Source organism: Scyliorhinus torazame, chromosome 9 (assembly GCF_047496885.1).
Source record: "Scyliorhinus torazame isolate Kashiwa2021f chromosome 9, sScyTor2.1, whole genome shotgun sequence".
NCBI classification, from domain to species: domain Eukaryota; kingdom Metazoa; phylum Chordata; class Chondrichthyes; order Carcharhiniformes; family Scyliorhinidae; genus Scyliorhinus; species Scyliorhinus torazame.
In genome coordinates this window covers 224,533,782-224,554,743 of record NC_092715.1, presented here as the reverse complement: position 1 = coordinate 224,554,743, position 20,962 = coordinate 224,533,782, and the positions used below count along the sequence as shown (strand labels likewise).

The window sequence follows — 20,962 nt, the reverse complement described above, 5'->3', positions numbered from 1 at the left end:
GGCCATCTGGCCCCTCGAGCCTGCTCCGCCATTTAATGAGATCATGGCTGATCTTTGTGGACTCAGCTCCACTCTCCGGCCCGTACACCATATCCACAAATCCCTTTATTCTTTAGAAAGGTATCTATCTTTTTCTTAAAAACGTTTAAAGAAGGAGCCTCAACTGCTTCACTGGGCAAGGAATTCCAGAGATTCACAACCCTTTGGGTGAAGAGGTTCCTCCTACACTCCGTCCTAAATCTACCTCCCCTTATTTTGAGGCTATGCCCCCTAGTTCTGCTTTCCCCGATCAGTGGAAACAACCTGCCCGCATCTATCCTATCTATTCCCTTCATAATTTTATATGTTTCAATAAGATCCTCCCGCATCGTTCTAAACTCCAATGAGTACAGTCCCAGACTACTCAACCTCTCGTCATAATCTAATCTCCTCAACTCTGGAATCAATCTAGTAAATCTCCTCTGCACTCCCTCCAGTGCCAATATGTCCTTTCTCAGGTAAGGAGACCAAAACTGAACACAATACTCCAGATGCGGCCTCACCAACACCCTATACAATTGCAGCATAACCTCCCTAGTCTTGAACTCCATCCCTCTAGCAATGAAAGACAAAACTCGATTAGCCTTCTTAATCACCTGTTGCACCTGCACACCAACTTTTTGCGACTTGTGCACCAGCACACCCAGGTCCCTATGCACAGCAGCATGTTTTAACATCTTCCCAAACTTCCCAACACACAACTTTGCAGTTTGTACAAACTTTTCCCTTTTTTCGCCCCCCCCCCCCCCGTCATCGCCCTACGACAGACAACACCTCAAACATGGTCACGAACATCCCCCACCTTGCCTCAAAACCCTCTGCTGATCCCCTTAACTCGTATTTGATCTTTTCTAGCTGATGAAAGTCACATAGGTCACCCAGCCAGGCCGTTACCCCCGGTGGCGATGTTGACTGCCACTCCAATAAAATTTGTTGCCGGGCAATCAGAGTAGCAAAGGCCACAACGTCGGCCTTCCTCCCCTCCTGCAGCTCCAGCTTCTCCGATATTCCAAATATTGTCACCAAAAGGTCCAGCTCAACCTCCTCCCCACTATCCTTGCTAGCGCTATGTACACTCCCGCCCAGAATCTCTCCATCTTTGGGAAGCCCCAGAACATATGTGCGTGATTCACTGGTCCCCGCCCACACTTCTCACACAATTCTGCCACCCCTGAAAGAGCCCACTCATTTTTCCCACGTCATATGTACCCTGTGCACCACCTTGAACTATATCAGGTTCATCCTTATGCACGAGGAGGTCCCTTTACACTTCACATTTCCTCACTCCATACTCCCCAGTTTATCTTCCCTCCCAGCTCCCCTTCCCACTTCTCCTTAATCTTCACCACCCGCTCACTTCCCTGTTCTCCCACCCACCTGTATATGTCTCCAATCCTGCCCTCCCCTTCCACATCCGGAAGCAGCAGTCGCTCCAACAGGGTGTACCTCGGCAACCTGGGGAACTCTTTCCAAACTTCCGCGCGAAGTCCCTTACCTGCAGATACCTGAACTCACTCGCTCTCGGGGGCTCTACCCTCTCCTTCAATTCATTTATAATGGCAAACTCTTCTTCCAGATACAAATCCCTCAGCTTAACCAGCCCCACTTCTCTCCACTTCCTATACGTGCCATCTATCCACCTCCAGCACAAAACCATGATCTTCACACAACGGCGTTAACATCGACATCCCCATCATCCTAAAGTGCCTCCTCAGCTGATTCCAGATCTTCACCCTGGACTGCACCACCGGGCTCCCTGAGTATCTGCTCGACGCCATTGGCAACGCTGCCATCACCATAGCCCTTAAGTTGGACCCACTACAGGATTCCTCCTCCATCCTAACCCAGTCTACCCCTTCTTCCCACCATTGCCACACCTTATAGATCTTCTGACAATGATGCAGATACCTACCAGTCTACTTAATAAAAGTAATTTCCAAATTTCTTTCGGCCATTTTATTTGTTTAACTATCTTTTCAAAAGAAATAAAGAATGCTTCTGTCATAATATACATCAGTACATTATGGTGCAATCACATACACACACTGATGAACATGCAGTAGGACCAACCAGCATACATAACACCGCAGCCAATCACCAGTGAGAGCACAAGCACTATAAAGACAGGGGACAGGAGAGTTCCCGCTTATTCTAGCAGCAGCCAGCTCAGAGCACAGAGCTTACAGCCTGCATCACAGACATTCACCATGTGCTGAGTGCCTCACCATAGCCAGTGATAGGAAAGGGTCCACAGTTAAGCTGGTATTGCTTATACCCACGTTTACAGTATGTTAGCATAGTTGAACAGTTAATAAAATAGCATTATACCACTTCCAGCATTGTTGGCTTGTTTGTGAACCAGAACACCCAACACGACATGGTACAAGGATAGGCCGCAATCTAGCACTTGTGAGACCTACCTGCAACTTCTCAGCATTCCGGCATCCAACAGCATGGAGAACATCAACCCGCCGCCGCCGCTCCGCATCGCTGGCAATCTCGGGGTGAATTGGAAGATATTTAAACAGCGCTTCCATCTCTTCCTCGAGGCCACGGACAGGGAGAATGCATAGGACACCAGGAAGATAGCCTGTGGTTCATGCACCTCGCAGAGTCCCAGCACCCCTCAAGGACCACCTCAAGCAACAGCTGCAGGACCTCCAGGACCAAGAAGTGCTTTCCAGAGTGACTGAACCAACCGACTGGGTCAGTTCCATGGTGTGCGTCAAGAAGCCTTCCGGCGAGCTCCAGATCTCTATCGACCCAAAGGATTTAAATCGTAACATCATGCGGGAGCATTACCCTATCCCCAAACGTGAGGAGATCACATGCGAGATGGCTCGAGCCAACATATTCACCATGCTGGGTGCATCAAAGGGCTTCTGGCAGATTCAATTGGACAAGTCCAGCAGAAAGCTGTGTTCTTTCAACACCCCATTTGGCAGGTACTGCTACAATAGAATGCCATTTGGAATCATATCAGCATCTGAAGTGTTCCACCGCATCATGGAGCAGATGATGGAAGGCATTGAGGGTGTGCGCGTCTATGTGGACGACATCATCATCTGGTCCACCACCCCACAGGAGCATATCAGTCGCCTCCAACGCGTCTTTAAGCGAATATGGGACCAAGGCCTGCGCCTCAACAGAGCCAAATGTTCTTTTGGCCAGACCGAACTCAAGTTTTTAGGAGACCACATCTCCCGGTTGGGTGTGCAGCCGGATGCGGACAAGGTGGCAGCCATCACGGCCATGCAGAAGCCGGCGGATAAGAAGGCGGTGCTCCGGTTCTTAGGAATGGTCAACTTCCTAGGAACGTTCATCCCTAACCTCGCTTCCCACACCACGGCTCTCCGCAACCTAGCTAGGAAGACGACGGACTTCCAATGGCTTCCCACCCACCAGCGTGAATGGGAGGAGCTCAAGGTCAAGCTGACCACCGCCCCAGTATTGGCGTTTTTCGATCCTGCAAGGGAGACGAAAATATCAACAGACGCCAGCCAATCTGGCATAGGGGCGGTGCTCCTGCAATGAGGTGACGCCTCGTCATGGGCCCCTGTTGCCTATGCGTCATGGGCCATGACCCCCACAGAGCAGCGCTTTGCGCAAATCGAGAAGGAGTGCCTAGGCCTGTTGACCGGTGTCGACAAGTTCCATGACTATGTGTATGGCCTTACCCAGTTCACTGTGGAGACCGACCATCGCCCGCTGGTCGGCATCATCCAAAAATACCTCAATGACATGACCCCTCGCCTACAACGCATTCTGCTCAAGCTCCGGAGATACGATTTCCAGCTCGTGTACACACCAGGAAAGGACCTGATCATAGCCGACGCTCTATCCAGGGCAGTCACCACTCCGTCCGACCCAGAGGGGTTCGTTTGCCAAGTCGACGCAGATGTGGCCTTCACGGCCGCCAATCTGCCGGCCACGGATGAACGCCTAACCCACATTCGTCGTGAGACTGCGGCTGACCCCCTGCTACAACGTGTGATGCGCCACATGACTGACGGATGGCTCAAGGGACAATGCCCGCAGTTCTATAATATTCGAGACGATCTGGCAGTCGTTGATGGCGTCCTCCTGAATCTGGACTGCATCATGATCCCACACAGCATGCATCACCTGGTTTTAGAGCAGCTGCACGAGGGCCATCTCGGCGTAGAGAAGTGCCGACAGAGGGCCCGAGAGGCTGTCTACTCGCCTGGCATAAATGAGGACATTGCTAACACTGTGCTCAATTGCCCCACCTGTCAGTGGTTCCAGCCGGCCCAACCACGGGAGAGCCTTCAGCCCCATGAGTTGGTCACGTCCCCTTGGTCTAAGGTAGGCGTGGACCTGTTCCATGCGCTCGGCAAGGAGTATGTTCTCACAGTTGATTATTTTTCCCGCTATACCGAGGTTGTACGCCTGCACGACATCATGTCATCGGCTGTTATCCGTGCCTGCAAAGAGACCTTTGCTCGTCATGGCATCCCACTCACTGTGATGTCGGACAATGGCCCCTGCTTTGTGAGCCAGGAATGGTCTAACTTCCCCAGCAGGTACAACTTTGTACACGTGACGTCCAGTCCCCTGCACCCCCAGTCAAATGGCAAAGCAGAAAAGGGCATCCACATCGTAAAGAGGGTCTTCTGCAAGGCTGCTGATGCAGGATCCGACTTCTGCCTCGCCTTGCTGGCCTATCGCTTGGCTCCACTGTCCACGGGCCTGTCACCAGCCCAGCTGCTGATGGGTCGCACCCTCAGGACCACTGTACCGTCCATTCACGCCCCAGACCTCGTCCATGCTCTGATCCTTCAGTGGATGCAACAGTCTCGCGCGCAGCACAAGGCGGCGCATGACGCTCGAGCGACTGATCTTCCTGCTCTGGCGCCAGGTGACAACATCCGAATCCATCTTCCGGAGGGTGGCTGGTCTGCGACTGCTGTGGTTCTTCGGCTGATGGCTCCCCGCTCATTCCTGGTTCGTCTGCCTGATGGCTCCATTCGCCGCCACAATCGGCGTGCCCTTCGTCTGGTTCCACGCTCGCTACGCGATTCTCCACCGGTGCCACACCCTCTTGTTGTCCCTGACCTGGACTTTGTAGAGCTCCCAGATACTCTGCATCCTCCTTACTTGGCCGTGGCCCGCACCGATCCTCAGCCGGTGGCTCCTGACCCACCCTTGAGGCGGTCAACCCGAATTCGTCGCCGACCTCAGAGACTTGATTTATGAGCCTTACAATGTTGGACTCAATGCTTTGTTCTTTCATCCTGTTTCAGCATTTCACTAGTTTGTCTATAGCATTCGTTATTAGTTTTGTTGTTGGTGTAACACCTTGATTTTCTTTTCTCTGCACCAGGCACCTTCCCGTATATATAGACTAGCCTCATGTACATAGTTATGTAAATACTGCACACACATGGTCAGATACACTCATTACACGTTATTTATTCTCACATAGGCACATGTTCTTTGTAAAAAAGGGGGATGTCATAATATACATCAGTGCATTATGGTGCAATCACATACACACACTGATGGACATGCAGTAGGACCAACCAGCATACATAACACCGCAGCCAATCACCCAGTGAGAGCACAAGCACTATAAAGACAGGGGACAGGAGAGTTCCCGCTCATTCTAGCAGCAGCCAGCTCAGAGCACAGAACTCACAGCCTGCATCACAGACATTCACCATGTGCTGAGTGCCTCACCATAGCTAGTGATAGGAAAGGGTCCACAGTTAAGCTGGTATTGCTTATACCCACGTTTACAGTATGTTAGCATAGTTGAACAGTTAATAAAATAACGTGACACCACTTCCAGCATTGTTGGCTTGTTTGTGAACCAGAACACCCAACAGCTTCCACATCCTTTTCCTCAAATTTTGGAAGAGCTTGTATAAATTTAAACATCCCCACTAGTTCAAGTTGTTTCATTCCTATTTCATTTTCTTTTTCCCTTTCTTTTTCCTACATTTCTAACTGAATTTTAGATAATTTAATTGCCTCACTTTTCGAAATGCCTCACAATGCTTTCAATATCAGCTTTCCTTACCTCTGCAGTTAATCCCAACTCTAATTTATCTGCCAATTTAGTTAACTGACTCTTTGTTACTTTCTGTAAACCAGTCAAAGTTACATCTTGCATCTTTAGGAAAGTCTGAGCAATTTCAAACTCCATTTTAGATTCTAATCTGTACCTCACAGTAACTCCAATTCTTTTGTCCAGTACATCGCGACCCCACTTACTCCTTTTAAGGATTTACAGATCCCATCATTTAACAATAAATATCTCAACAAAATACCACTAACCAGCATCCAATAACCCTTGGTCCACATTTCAAAATATTGCAGGAGGCCCCCCCCCTCCCAAGCCCAGTTGATGATATAACTGGATGGGAATATCCCAGAATGGCTCAAAAGACCATGGGCTGGATTCTCCGGTCTGCAAACCACGTATTTCTCGGCCTTGCGCAGTTCGCTCATGATGGGATTCTATCTTCCTGCCGCTTGTTAATGGAATTTCCCATTGTAACGTGGCCGCGAAACAAGCTGGCGGGGATGCACTGCCGGTGGGGCAATTGAATTGCAATGACCGGAGAATTCCAGCCCAAAACATTTACATTTTTTAAAAAATAAAATAAAATGTGGAGGAACGTTACAGGATCACCAATTAATTTTAACAAGAAAAAACATTTATTAAACATGGAAAATTGGATTACAATACAATACTCCTTTGCTCCTCTTTTAATTTAACAAACACACACAGATTTTAAGATTAACACTGATTACGAAGTACATCTCAAGTTACAGTGGTCCCAATAACACATTCACTTTTAAGCACACAGATTGGCTGTGGTCAAATTCTCACAATCGTTCTGAACCCAAGTTAGTGCCTGTGACTTTCTCCTCAGAATCCCCCTCTCCCCCAATGAATCATATGCCATGAGCCACCTTGTCTCACTGAACTCTAGTTTCCACATGAGTGGTTTCAAATTCCGTTGTCAAAAAGTCATATTTGAAAATCTTACTTAAAATTCTGCTTTCCCTCTGCTATTTCCATCAAGGTTTCGCTTTCAGGTTTTACAGCTTTCCCTTCGGTTTCCTTTGTTTTAGGGCGGCATGGTGGCACAGTGGTTAGCACTGCTGCCTCGCAGCTCCAGGGTCCCCAATTCAATTCTGGCCTCGGGTGAATGTCTGTTGGACAAAGAACAAAGAAAAGTACAGCACAGGAACAGGCCCTTCGGCCCTCCAAGCCTGCGCCGACAATTCTGCCCGTCTAAACTAAAATCTTCTACACTTCCAGGGTCCGTATCGCTCTATTCCCATCATATTCATGTATTTGTCAAGATGCCCCTTAAATGTCACTATCGTCCCTGCTTCCACCACCTCCTCCAGCAGCGAGTTCCAGCCACCCACTACCCTCTGCGTAAAAAAACTTGCCTCGTACATCTTGTCTAAACCTTGTCCCTCGCACCTTAAACTTATGCCCCGTAGTAATTGACCCCTCTACCCTGGGAAAACTCCTATGACTATCCACTTGGAGTTTGCACATTCTCCCCCTCTTCATGGGTTTCCTCCGTGTGCACCGGTTTCTTCCCACAGTCCAAAGATGTGCAGGTTAGGTGGATTGGCCATTCAACAAATTGCTCTTCGTGTCCAAGAAGGTTAGGTGGGGTTACTGAGTAATGGGGATAGGGTGGAGGTGTGGGCTTAAGTAGGGTGCTCTTTCCAAGGGCCGGTGCAGACTCGATGTGCCAAATGGCCCCCATCTGCACTGTAATATCTATGACCTATGATTTATAAGAACATAGAACATAACAACATAAGAACTAGGAGCAGGAGTAGGCCACCTGGCCCCTCGAGCCTGCTCCACCATTCAATGAGATCATGGCTGATCTTTTGTGGACTCGGCTCCACTTTCCGGTCCGAACACCATAACCCTTAATCCCTTTATTCTTCAAAAAACTATCTACCTTTATCTTAAAAACATTTAATGAAGGAGCCTCTACTGCTTCACTGGGCAAGGAATTCCATAGATTCACAACCCTTTGGGTGAAGAAGTTCCTCCTAAACACAGTCCTAAATCTACTTCCCCTTATTTTGAGGCTATGCCCCCTAGTTCTGCTTTCACCCGCCAGTGGAAACAACCTGCCAGCATCTATCCTGTCTATTCCTTTCTTAATTTTATATGATTCGATAAGATCCCCCCTCATCCTTCTAAATTCCAACGAGTACAGTCCCAGTCTACTCAACCTCGCCTCGTAATCCAACCCCTTCAGCTCTGGGATTAACCGAGAGAATCTCCTCTGCACACCCTCCAGTGCCAGTACTTCCTTTCTCAAGTAAGGAGACCAAAACTGAACACAATACTCCAGGTGTGGCCTCACTAACACCTTATACAATTGCAGCATAACCTCCCTAGTCTTAAACTCCATCCCTCTAGCAATGAAGGACAACATTCCATTTGCCTTCTTAATCACCTGTTGCACCTGTAAACCAACTTTTTGCGACTCATGCACTAGCACACCCAGGTCTCTCTGCACAGCAGCATGTTTTAATATTTTATCATTTAAATAATAATCCCTTTTGCTGTTATTCCTACCAAAATGGATAATCTCACATTTGTCAACATTGTATTCCATCTGCCAGACCCTAGCCCATTCACTTAGTCTATCCAAATCCCTCTGCAGACTTCCAGTATCCTCTGCACTTTTTGCTTTACCTTAGTGTCGTCTGCAAACCTGGACACATTACCCTTGGTCCCCAACTCCAAATTATCTATGTAAATTGTGAACAGTTGTGGGCCCAATACTGATCCCTGAGGGACACCACTAGCTACTGATTGCCTACCAGAGAAACACCCATTAATCCCCACTCTTTACTTTCTATTAATTAACCAATCCTCTATCCATGCTACTACTTTCCCCTTAATGCCATGCATCTTTATCTTATGCAGTAACCTTTTGTGTGGCACCTTGTCAAAGGCTTTCTAGAAATCCAGATATACCACATCCATTGGCTCCCCCTTATCTACCGCAGCGTTAATGTCCTCAAAACATTCCACTAAATTAGTTAGGCACGACCTGCCCTTTATGAACCCATGCTGCGTCTGCCCAATGGGACAATTTCCATCCAGATGCCTCGCTATTTCTTCCTTGATGATAGATTCCAGCATCGTCCCTACTACCGAAGTTAAGCTCACTGGCCTATAATTACCTTCTTTCTGCCTACCTCCTTTTTTAAACAGTGGTGTCACGTTTGCTAATTTCCAATCCGCCGGGACCACCCCAGAGTCTAGTGAATTTTGGTAAATTATCACTAGTGCATTTGCAATTTCCCGAGCCATCTCTTTTAGCACTCTGGGATGCATTCCATCAGGTCCAGGTGACTTGTCTACCTTTAGCCCCATTAGCTTGCCCATCACTACCTCCTTGGTGATAACAATCAATCAAGGTCCTCACTGTCATAGCCTCATTTCCATCAGTCACTGGCATGTTATTTGTGTCTTCCACTGTGAAGACCGACCCAAAATACCTGTTCAGTTCCTCAGCCATTTCCTCATCTCCCATTATTAAATCTCCCTTCTCATCCTCTAAAGGACCAATATTTACCTTAGCCACTCTTATTTGTTTTATATATTTGTGGAAACTTTTACTATCTGTTTTTATATTCTGAGCAAGTTTACTCTCATAATCTATCTTACTTTTCTTTATAGCTTTTTTAGTAGCTTTCTGTTGCCCCCTAAAGATTCCCCAGTCCTCTAGTCTCCCACTGATCTTTGCTACTTTGTATGTTTTTTCCTTCAATTTGATACTCTCCCTTATTTCCTTAGATATCCACGGTCGATTTTCCCTCTTTTTACCGTCCTTCCTTTTTGTTGGTATAAGTCTTTGCTGAGCACTGTGAAAAATCACTTGGAAGGTTCTCCACTGGTCCTCAACAGTTTCACCATAAAGTCTTTGCTCCCAGTCTACCTTAGCTAGTTCTTCTCTCATCCCATTGTAATCTCCTTTGTTTAAGCACAAAACACGAGTGCTTGATTTTACCTTCTCACCCTCCATCTGAATTTTAAATTCCACCATATTGTGATCGCTCCTTCCGAGAGGATCCCTCACTATGAGATCCTGAATCAATCCTGTCTCATTACACAGGACCAGATCTAGGACCGCTTGTTCCCTCGTAGGTTCCATTACATACAGTTCTAGGAAACTATCGCGGATACATTCGATAAACTCCTCCTCAAGGCTGCCTTGACCGACCTGGTTAAACCAATCGACATGTAGATTAAAATCCCCATGATAACTGCTGTACCATTTCTAAATGCATCAGTTATTTCTTTGTTTATTGCCTGCCCCACCATAATGTTACTATTTGGTGGCCTATAGACTACTCCTATCAGTGACATTTTCGCCTTACTATTCCTGATTTCCACCCAAATGGATTCAACCTTATCCTCCATAGCACCGATGTCATCCCTTACTGTTGCCCGGATGTCATCCTTAAATAACAGAGCTATACCACCTCCCTTACCATCCACTCTGTCCTTCCGAATAGTTTGATACCCTCGGATATTTAACTCCCAGTCGTGACCATCCTTTAACCATGTTTCAGTCATGGCCACTAAATCATAGTCATTCACGATGATTTGCACCATCAACTCATTTACCTTATTCCGAATACTACGAGCATTCAGGTAAAGTACACTTATGTTGGCTTTTTTACCTCTGTTCTGAATCTTAACACCTCGATCAGTAACCTCTCCTAAGTTATATTTCCTCTTAACCTTTCTCCTAATTTTCCTTGTCGTTGAACCCATATCTTCATGTAACAACCTGCCGCGTCGCTTACCATTAATGTTTTCACTTCCTGTTTTATTCCTTTTAGTATTACTGGGCCTATTCACTGAGCTCCCCTCAGTCACTGTACCTTGTACTGTCGCCCTTTTTGATTTTTGACTATGGCTTCTCTGCCTTACACTTTCCCCCTTACTGCCTTTTGTTTCTGTCCCTGTTTTAAACTCCCTGCATCGGTTCCCCTCCCCCTGCCACATTAGTTTAAACTTTCCCCAACAGCTCTAGCAAACAGCTCTCGGACATCGGTTCCAGTCCTGCCCAGGTGCAGACCGTCCGGTTTGTACTGGTCCCACCTCCCCCAGAACCGGTTCCAATGCCCCAGGAATTTGTATCCCTCCCTCTTGCACCATCTCTCGAGTGTCACTTGTCAACAGCTCCTCCACAAATTACCTTCAAATTAGGGTGACCACGATGGAGGTATTCAAATTTCCCTTGCAACACCAATCAGCAGCTCTGCTCTACTGCCCTCTGCTGGATGCTTGTCTTCACTCGAACAGCTCGGGTCTCTAGCTCAGGTACACCTTCAATTTAGGGTGACCACGACGGAGGTATGCAAATTTTCCTTGCAACACCAATCAGCAACTCCGCTCTACTGCCCTCTGCGGGAAGGAAGCATCGCTGGCAAAGCCAGTACATATTTCCCGTCCCTTTTTGTCCTTGAGATGGATTAAAAAATAGGAAGCTTGCTTGTAAAGGACTTTATATGACCGCTCAATGTCTCAAACAACTTTACAGCCAATAAAGTACTTTTGAAGTGCAGGAAATGCTGCTGCAAATTTTCACACAGCCAGCCCCTGTGAAAATGTGATAATTACCAGACTATCTGTTTTTGTATGTTGATTGTGTGCCGGACACCAGGGCTAACTCCCCTGCTCTTGTTCAAAATAGTGCCACAGGATCTTTTGTATCACCCGAGCAGGCACATGGGGCCTCAGTTTAACACCCCATCTGACAGGTGGTGGTGGGGGTGAGCCCCTTCTGTTGAAGTGTGGTGCAGATGCACCCACAGTGCAGATTGGGAGGGAGTTCCAGGATTTTGACCCAGTGACGGTGAAGGAGTGGCAATATGTTTCAAAGACCGGATGATATTCCCATGCATCTACTACCCTGTCACTGTTCTTCAATGTGATAGAGGTCGTGGAAGGTGCAGCATTACTTGACGAATTGCTGCAGTGCAAATTCTAAATGGTACACACTGCTGCCACTGCGTTCTGGGGGTGGAGAGTGTCAGATTGATTTATCCTGGGTAGTGTTGAGCTTCTTGAGTGCGGGAGCTGCACTCATCCAGGGAAGGGGAAAATATTCCATCACACTCTTATTTGTGCCTGTCTATATTTTTTGAGAGTGAAGAAATGAATTACCCTGTACAGAGTTCCCAGCCTCCAACCTGTTCTAGCCACAGTATTTACATGGCCTATCCGGTTAAGTTTCCAGTCAATTCTGATCCCACGATATAAATGGTAGGAGATTCAGCAACAGTCGTGCTGTTGAATCGTCAGATTCTCTCTCGTTGGAGATGGTCATTGCTGGCATTTATGTGTAACAAATGTTATTTGCTACTTCTCAGCCAAAGCCTAAATGTAGCCCAGATCATGTTGCATCTCTTCACTCTCCAAAACCTACCTGGCACAAACAATCACAGCCATGTTCATTTGTGCTAAGTATGAGTCCAGAACAGAATAATTTTTCCCCTGGTTTCCATTGACATTAACATTGCTAGGGTCCTCTGATGCGTCAGTTGGTCAAATACTGCTTGATGTCAGTCAATCTCACCGTAGCTGTGGAATTTAAATATTTTGTTCATGTTTGTACTGGCTATAATAAGATCCGGAATGAAGTGGCCCTGGCAGAACCTATACTGAGCAATAGTTAGCAGGTTATTGCTGTGTAAGTGCCAATTGGTGGCACTGTCAATGACACCTTCCTTCACTTTGCCATGTGGGTAGGCGGATAGAGCAGTAATTGACTGCGTTGGGTTTGTTCTGCATTTTGTGACCAAGGTAACATCATTTCCCATATTGTCAGATAGATGTTGGTGTACTTGAACAGGTTTCTAGGGCCACGGCTAGTTCTGGAACACAAATTGAGCACAGTCATACTGCTGGGATGTTGCCTTTCCTGTATCCATGACAAATTATCACCGGTATGACCTTTCACACCTTTTCCTTCAGAATGTGACATGAAGGGTGAAAGGTATTGGAGTCAGCTATGTTATAATAATTATTATTCTTCGTCAGAACTCTTTAACTATTAAAACTAACAAATGAAAAATTGTGATTGGTTTGCACCTGTATTTGACATAGGTCCTTTTAACTTGCAAAACTCTTGCCTTTGGAAACTGAAGAGGAATACCTGGGTCTGCATGGTAGAAACCCAATCAGAGGCATAGCAGTTGAACCAAATCAGTGCATACTCAGGATCTGCATGCACGCATTTTATTACCGAATCCACAAGAGTTTTGACTGGATTTTTTTTTCCACCAATCCGATGTTATGGGTCCAGACCAGAAGCCCAATTTGTTTGTTAAGATCCCGGACTAGAACCCAATTGTTATGGGTCCAAGAATGAGAACCCCAATTTGTTATGGGATTCCGGACAAGAACACAACTTTTTACTTGGAAACCTGTGAGGAAATGTTACTGTACCACAGGAGTGATGACGCTGGCCGATAGTTGCAGAACTTGATTTGGAATTCCGGAAGCAACTGTCAAAACCTGGCCCTTCCCATTAATGATACCACCTGCAATCCAAAAGCTCTCCACATTCTTGTGTCTTGTTAGAAGACCTTACGTTGCCCTTGCAAAGATCAATGATTCCCTCCCTTTGTAATCACAGCGAACTACTAAAACAAACTTTAAAATATGACAATTCCTCACATTCAGCACACCCGAGGACAGAGAGGCCAAATGTTGTCCCATTGACACCCTGCCTGAGATCCACAATTCAGGGCTCAGGAGGATACAAACTGGGACTATTTTGGTGTTCTTGGCTTATTGCCAAATATGGCCCATACAACTTTTCTTCATGTGTTGACACAAACAGATTTTTTCAAACTTGAAACAGCTTTGATAAAAATACTCTGCATGCTTCCCTTTGGCAATATCACCTGAAGCCACAGCATTGGGTTTCATATTTATATGTCAACACCCAATTACACCTTACCACCACCTGTCTCAATTCCCCTCCCATTGCGAAATCATCAGACCGTCTGCCTGACATCCGATACTGGATGAACAGAACATTTCCTCCAACTGAATTTCTGGAAGATTGAAGCCATTGTTTTCAGGTTCCCTTCCCCAGCTACCATTTCATTCCCTTGGCTGAGATTTACAATGCTCCTGTGGAGTGCCCAGGATTGTTTCATTACATTACAGGTGCAATATGAACAAAACATTACAGCGCAGTTGTTGCGCCGACCGCAACGATGTTGCGCCGACCTGTGAAACCAATCTAAAGCCTATCTACACTATTCCATTATCATCCATATGTTTATCCAATGACCATTTAAATTCCAGAGTCCACTACTGTTGCAGGCAGGGCATTCCATGCCCCTACTACTCTAGAGTAAAGAACCTACCTCTGACATCTGTACTATATCTATCTCCCCTCAATTTAAAGCTTTGTCCCCTCGTGCTAGACATCACCATCCGAGGAAAAAGGCTCTCACTGTCCACCCTATCTAATCCTCTGATCAACTTGTATGCCTCTATTAAGCCACCTCTTAATCTTCTTTTCTCTAACGACAACAGCCTCAAGTCCCTCCGCCTTCCCTCATAAGATCTTCCCTCCATATCAGGCAACATTCTGGTAATTCTCCTCTGCACCCTTTCCAATGCTTCCACATCCTTCCTATAATGCGACGACCAGAACTGCACGTGCAATACTCCAAATGCGGTCGCACCAGAGTTTTGTACAGCTGCAGCATGACCTCATGGCTCCGAAACTCAATCCCTCTGCAAATAAAAGCTAACACACCGTACGCTTTCTTAACAACCCTATCAACCTGGGTGGCAACTTGCAGGGATCTATGGACACCGAGATCTCTCTGCTCATCCACACTGCCAAGAATCTTACCATTAGCCCAGTACTCTGTATTCCTGTTACTCCTTCCAAAATGAATCACCTCACACTTTTCTGCATTAAACTCCATTTGCCACTGCTCAGCCCAGCTCTGCAGCTTATCTATGTCCCTCTGTAACCTGCAACATCCTTCCGCACTATCCACAACTCCACCGACTTTAGTGTCATCCGCAAATTTATTCAGCCATCCTTTTACGCCCTCCTCCAGGTCATTTATAAAAATAACAAACAGCAGTGGCCCCAAAACAGATCCTTGTGGTACACCATCGGTAACTGAACTCCAGGCTGAATATTTCCCATCAACCACCACCCTCTGTCTTCTTACAGTTAGCCAATTTCTGATCCAAACCGCTAAATCACCCTCAATCAAATGCCTCCGAATTTCCTGCAATAGCCTACCATGGGGAACCTTATCAAACACTTTACTGAAATCCATATACACCACCCTCGTCCACCTGTTTGGTCACCTTCTCAAAGAACTCAATAAGGTTTGTGAGGCACGGCATACACTTCACAAAACCGTGTTGACTATCCCTGATCAAATTATTCCCTTCTAGATGATTATAAATCTGATCTCTGATAATCCTTTCCAAGACTTTGCCCACAACAGAAGTAAGGCTCACTGGTCTATAGTTACCGGGGTTATCTCTACTCCCCTTCTTGAACAAGGGGACAACATTTGCTATCCTCCAGTCTTCTGGCACTATTCCTGCAGACAATGATGCCATAAATATCAAAGCCAAAGGCTCTGCAATCTCCTCCCTAGCTTCCCAGAGAATCCTAGGATAAATCCCATCCGGCCCAGGGGACTTATCTATTTTCACACTTTCCAGAATTGCTAACACCTCCTCCTTATGAACCTCAATCACGTCTAGTCTAGTAGCCTGTATTTCAGTATTCTCCTCGACACCATTGTCTTTTTCCTGTGTGAATACTGATTTAAAATATTCATTTAGCGCCTCGCCTATCTCTTCGGACTCCACGCATAACTTCCCACTACTGTCCTTGACTGGCCCTACTCTTACCCTAGTCATTCTTTTATTCCTGACATACCTATAGAAAGCTTTAGGGTTTTCCTTGATCTTACCTGTCAAGGACTTCTCATGTCCCCTCCTGGCTCTTCTTAGCTCTCTTTTTAGGTCCTTCCTGGCTAGCTTGTAACTCTCAAGTGCCCTAACTGAACCTTCACATCTCATCTTTACATAAGCCTCGTTCTTCCTCTTGACAAGTGATTCAACTACTTCAATAAACCATGGTTCCCTTGCTCAACCACTTCCTCCCTGCCTGACAGGTACATACTTATCAAGGACATGCAGTAGCTGTTCCTTGAACAAGCTCCACATTTCAATTGTGCCCATCCCCTGCAGTTTCCTTCCCCATCCTATTCATCCTAAGTCTTGCCTAATCGCATCATAATTGCCTTTCCCCCAGCTATAATTCTTGCCCTGCGGTATATACCTATCCCTTTCCATTGCTAAAGTAAACGTAACTGAATTGTGGTCACTATCACCAAAGTGCTCACCTATCTCCAAATCTAACACCTGGCCTGGTTCTTTACCCAGTACCAAATCCAATGTGGCCTCGCCTCTTGTTGGCCTGTCTACATACTGTGTCAGGAAACCCTCCTACACACATTGGACAAAACTGACCCATCGAAAGTACTCGAACTATAGCGTTTCCTGTCAATATTTGGAAAGTTAAAGGCTCCCATAACAACTACCCTGTTACTTTTGCTCCTATCCAGAATCATCTTTGCAATCCTTTCCTCTACATCTCTGGTACTTTTCGGAGGCCTATAGAAAACTCCCAACAGGGTGACCTCTCCTTTCCTGTTTCTAACCTCAGCCCATACTACCTCAGTAGACGGGTCTTCATCAAACATCCTTTCTGCCACCGTAATACTGTCCTTGACTAACAATGCCACACCTCCCCCTGTTTTACCACCTTCCCTGAGCTTACTGAAACATCTAAACCCCGGAACCTGCAACAACCATTCCTGTCCATGCTCTATCCATGTCTCCGAAATGGCCACAACATCGAAGTCCCAGGTACCAATCCATGCTGCAAGCTCGCCCACCTTATTCCGAATGCTCCTGGCGTTGAAGTAGACACACTTCAAACCATCTTCCTCCTGCCGGTACACTCCTGCGACCTTGAAACCTTACTCATGACCTCACTACTCTCAGCCTCCTGTACACTGGAGCTACAATTCAGGTTCCCATCCCCCTGCTGAACTAGTTTAAACCCTCCCGAAGAGCGTTAGCAAATTTCCCCCCCCAGGATATTGACACCCCTCTGGTTCAGGTGTAGACCATCCCGTTTGTAGAGGTCCCACCTACCCCAGAATGAGCCCCAATTATCCAGGTATCTGAATCCCCCCCTCCTGCACCATCCCTGTAGCCACGTGTTCAACTGCTCTCTCTCCCTATTCCTCGTCTCGCGAGCACATGGCACGGAAATAATAACTCTGTTTGTTCTAGCTCTAACATTCCACCCTAGCTCCCTGAATACCTGCCTTACATCCCCATCCCTTTTCCTACCTATGTCGTTGGTGCCTAGGTGGACCACGACTTGGGGCTGCTCCCCCTCCCCCTTCAGGATCCCGACAACACGATCCGAGACATCATGGACCCTTGCATCTGGGAGGCAACACACCAACCGCGAGTCTCTCTCGTTCCCACAGAATCTCCTATCTGGCCCCCTAACTATGGAGTCCCCAATGACTAATGCTCTACTCCTCTCCCCCTTCCCTCCTGAGCAACAGGGACCGATTCTGTGCCAGAGACCTGTACCCCATGGCTTACCCCTGGTAAGTGGTCCCTCCACCAGTATCCAAAGCAGTGTACTTGTTACTAAGGGGAACGACCACAGGGGATCCCTGTACTGACTGCTTCCTCCCAGCTCCTCTCGCCATCACCCATCTATCTTCATTCTTCGGAGTAACTACATCCCTGAAGCTTCTATCTATGACCACCTCTGCCTCCCGAATGATCCGAAGTTCATCCAGCTCTAGCTCCAGTTCCCTAATGCGGTTTTTGAGAAGCTGGAGATGGGTGCACTTCCCACAGGTGAAATCAGCAGGGACACTGACAGGGTCCCTCACTTCAAACATTCTGCAGGAGGAACATTGCACTACCTTCCCTGCCATCCCCTCTAAATAACTTGCGGATAAAACAAGAAAAAGAAAGAGCTTCCCGGATATTCACTCAACCCCTTAGGTGAGAGGAGGTGGCTCCTCTGCCGCGCTTTTAACTCTGAGTTGATTTTTATGCAAGCTCCTGGAAACAGAGACAGAAAATTTTCCCCCCTGTTCCCAGATTTGTTTTTGTTGAATTTTATCTTTTTATGGTAATGGCAGCCTGCAGTTTTTGGATTGTGCACAAATGCATATGTGGAAATGAGATGGGCTAATAATACAGGAAACACTTGTACTGGTTTAAGATTATACACTAAACAAGATAATTAGATCTAATGGAGCAAAGCATCAGTTTGAAGTATTATCACTCTGCATTATTTATTATAATTGCCGTTTTAGAGTTAATCATTGTTGTGCGTGATTAGATGTTAACTTTTTTTGTGATGGGAAGATTAAGAGTTTTGGAGTAAACTTTGAGATTAGATGTTTTGTTACAATGATTGTGTTGGAATATATAATCTTATTGTCCAAGTATGTGAGAATTATTACCAATGCCTTTTAAACTTTCTAAACAATCTTTAATGAGCAACATTCAAAAATATAGGTGCATCTGACAGATGTCAGGTAGATAAGGCAATTGAGAAACAGAATAATTACCGAAGATTTGGAAGGAATAAGCAAATAAGAGAAGCGATAGGACAATGGGAACAAGACAGAAATATTAAAAGGGAAACCATAAGGATTTTCCAGGACTATCAATAGTGAAAAGGTGAAAAAGGAGTGGGAATTATTCGGGACATAAGGGGATTTATGTATGGAGGCATGTGGAATGACTGAGGTACCCAGCAAATTCTTTGCCTCGATCTTTGCTAAGGAAGAAGATGCTGTCCAAGCCATAGTGAAAGGGGAGGTAGTGGAGACTCTGGAATGCCTAAACATGGATGGAGGTAAATTACAAGCTGGCTGCACTTTAAGTTAATATGTCACCAGGATTGAATGAAATGCATTCATGGATACGGAGGGAATTAAGGGTGGAAATTGTGGAAACATAACTATAGTCTTCCTGTCATCTTTAGATATGTGGCTGAGGCCAGATGATTGAATAATTGCAAATGCTGCTGTGAGGATAAGTCCAGCAACCACATGCCAGTCAATTTAACCTCAGTGGTGGGAAAGCTTTTACAAACAATAATTTGGCTAGTGTCACTCGGGAGGATTTAAACTAGTATGGCAGGGGAGTGGGAACCAGAGCGTTAGCTTAGAAGTTGTCATAACTGAAGGGGAAATAGGGAACATAAATAAGAGAACAACATCACCCTCAGGCAGAGAAAAAACGGTGACAAGTGTGAGATGGCAGGTGGTTAATGCAGGATTGAGGGTGTTGTACCTTAATGCGCGCAGTATACAGAACAAGTTGCGCAACTTGAAATTGGCCGGTACGATGTTGTGGGCATCACAGAGATGTGGCTACAAGGGGATCAGTGCTGGGATCCAAATATTCAAGGATATGTGTCCTATTGAAAGGACAGGCAGATGGGCAAAAGGGATGGGGTTGCATTGTTAGTAAGGAATGAAGTTAAATCGATAGCAAGGAGCAATATAGGATCAGAAGGCATAGAATCTCTCCGGGTAGAGTTGAGGAATCGCAAAGGTAAAAAGAGCTTGATGGGAGTTATGTACAGGCCCCCTAGCAGTAGTCAGGATGTGGGACAGACAATAAATCAGGAGATAGAGAAAAAGCAATATCACAATGATCATGAGGGACTTCAATATGCAGGTGGACTGGGAAAATCAGGTTGGTAGTGGATCCCAAGGAAAGGAATTTGTGGAATGTTTTAAGAGATGTTTTTTGGCGCAGCTTGTGGAAGAGCTCACTAGGGAACAGGCAATTCTGGATTTGGTGATGTGTAATGAGGCAGACTTGATTAGGGATCTTTTTTAAAATAAATTTAGAGTACCCAATTCATTTTTTCCAATTAAGGGGCAATTTAATGTGGCCAATCCACCTACCCTGCACATCTTTGGGTTGTGGGGGCAAAACCCACACAAACACGGGAGAATATGCAAATTCCATACGGACAGTGACCCAGAGCTGGGATCGAACCGGGGACCTCAGTGCCATGAGGCAGTAATTCTAACCACTATGCCACCGTGCTGCCCTTGATTAGGGATCTTGAGGTGAAGGAACCCTGAGGGAACAGTGACCACAATTTGATCGAATTTACCCTGCAGTTTGAGAGAGAGAAGCTGGAGTCAGATGTAACGGTATTACAATTAAATAAGGGTAACTGCAAAGACATGAGGGAGGATCTGGCCAGAGTTGATTGGAAAAGAAGCCTAGCAGGGAAGACAGTGGAACAGCAATGGCAAGAGTTTTTGGTGGTTATTTGGGAGGCACAGCAGAAATTCATCCCAAGAAGGGCAGGACAAGGCATCCATGGTGGACGAGGGAAGCCCAGGACAGCATCAAAGCAAAAGAGAAAGCATACAAAGTGGTGAGGATTAGTGAGAAGCCAGAGGATTGGGAATCCTTTAAAAACGAGCAAAGGACAACTAAAAAAGCAATAAGGGGAGAGAAGATTAAATATGAGTGCAAGCTAGCTAGTAATATAAAAAAAATAGGAAGAGTTTTTTTCAATATATAAAAGGTAAGAGAGAGGCTTAAATAGACATTGGACCACTGGAAAACGTGGCTGGGGCAGTAATGACAGGAAACAAAGAAATGGCAGATGAACTGAACTTAGCATCAGTCTTCACGGTGGAAGATACCAGTGGGATGCCAGAGCTCCAGGAGAATCGGGGGGCAGTGCCCATCATTAAGGAGAAGGTTCTGGGGAAACTGAAAGATCTGAAGGTGGATAAG

The 20,962-nt window shown here is 46.2% G+C and overlaps 1 protein-coding gene across 9 annotated transcripts in view; it reads left to right on the top strand.

Annotated features, from left to right (window-relative positions):
* Positions 1-20,962, top strand: part of LOC140429750 (adhesion G protein-coupled receptor L3-like) — a 1,506,492-nt gene that overhangs the window by 994,073 nt on the left and 491,457 nt on the right. The gene's annotated exons all lie outside the window — the stretch shown is intronic.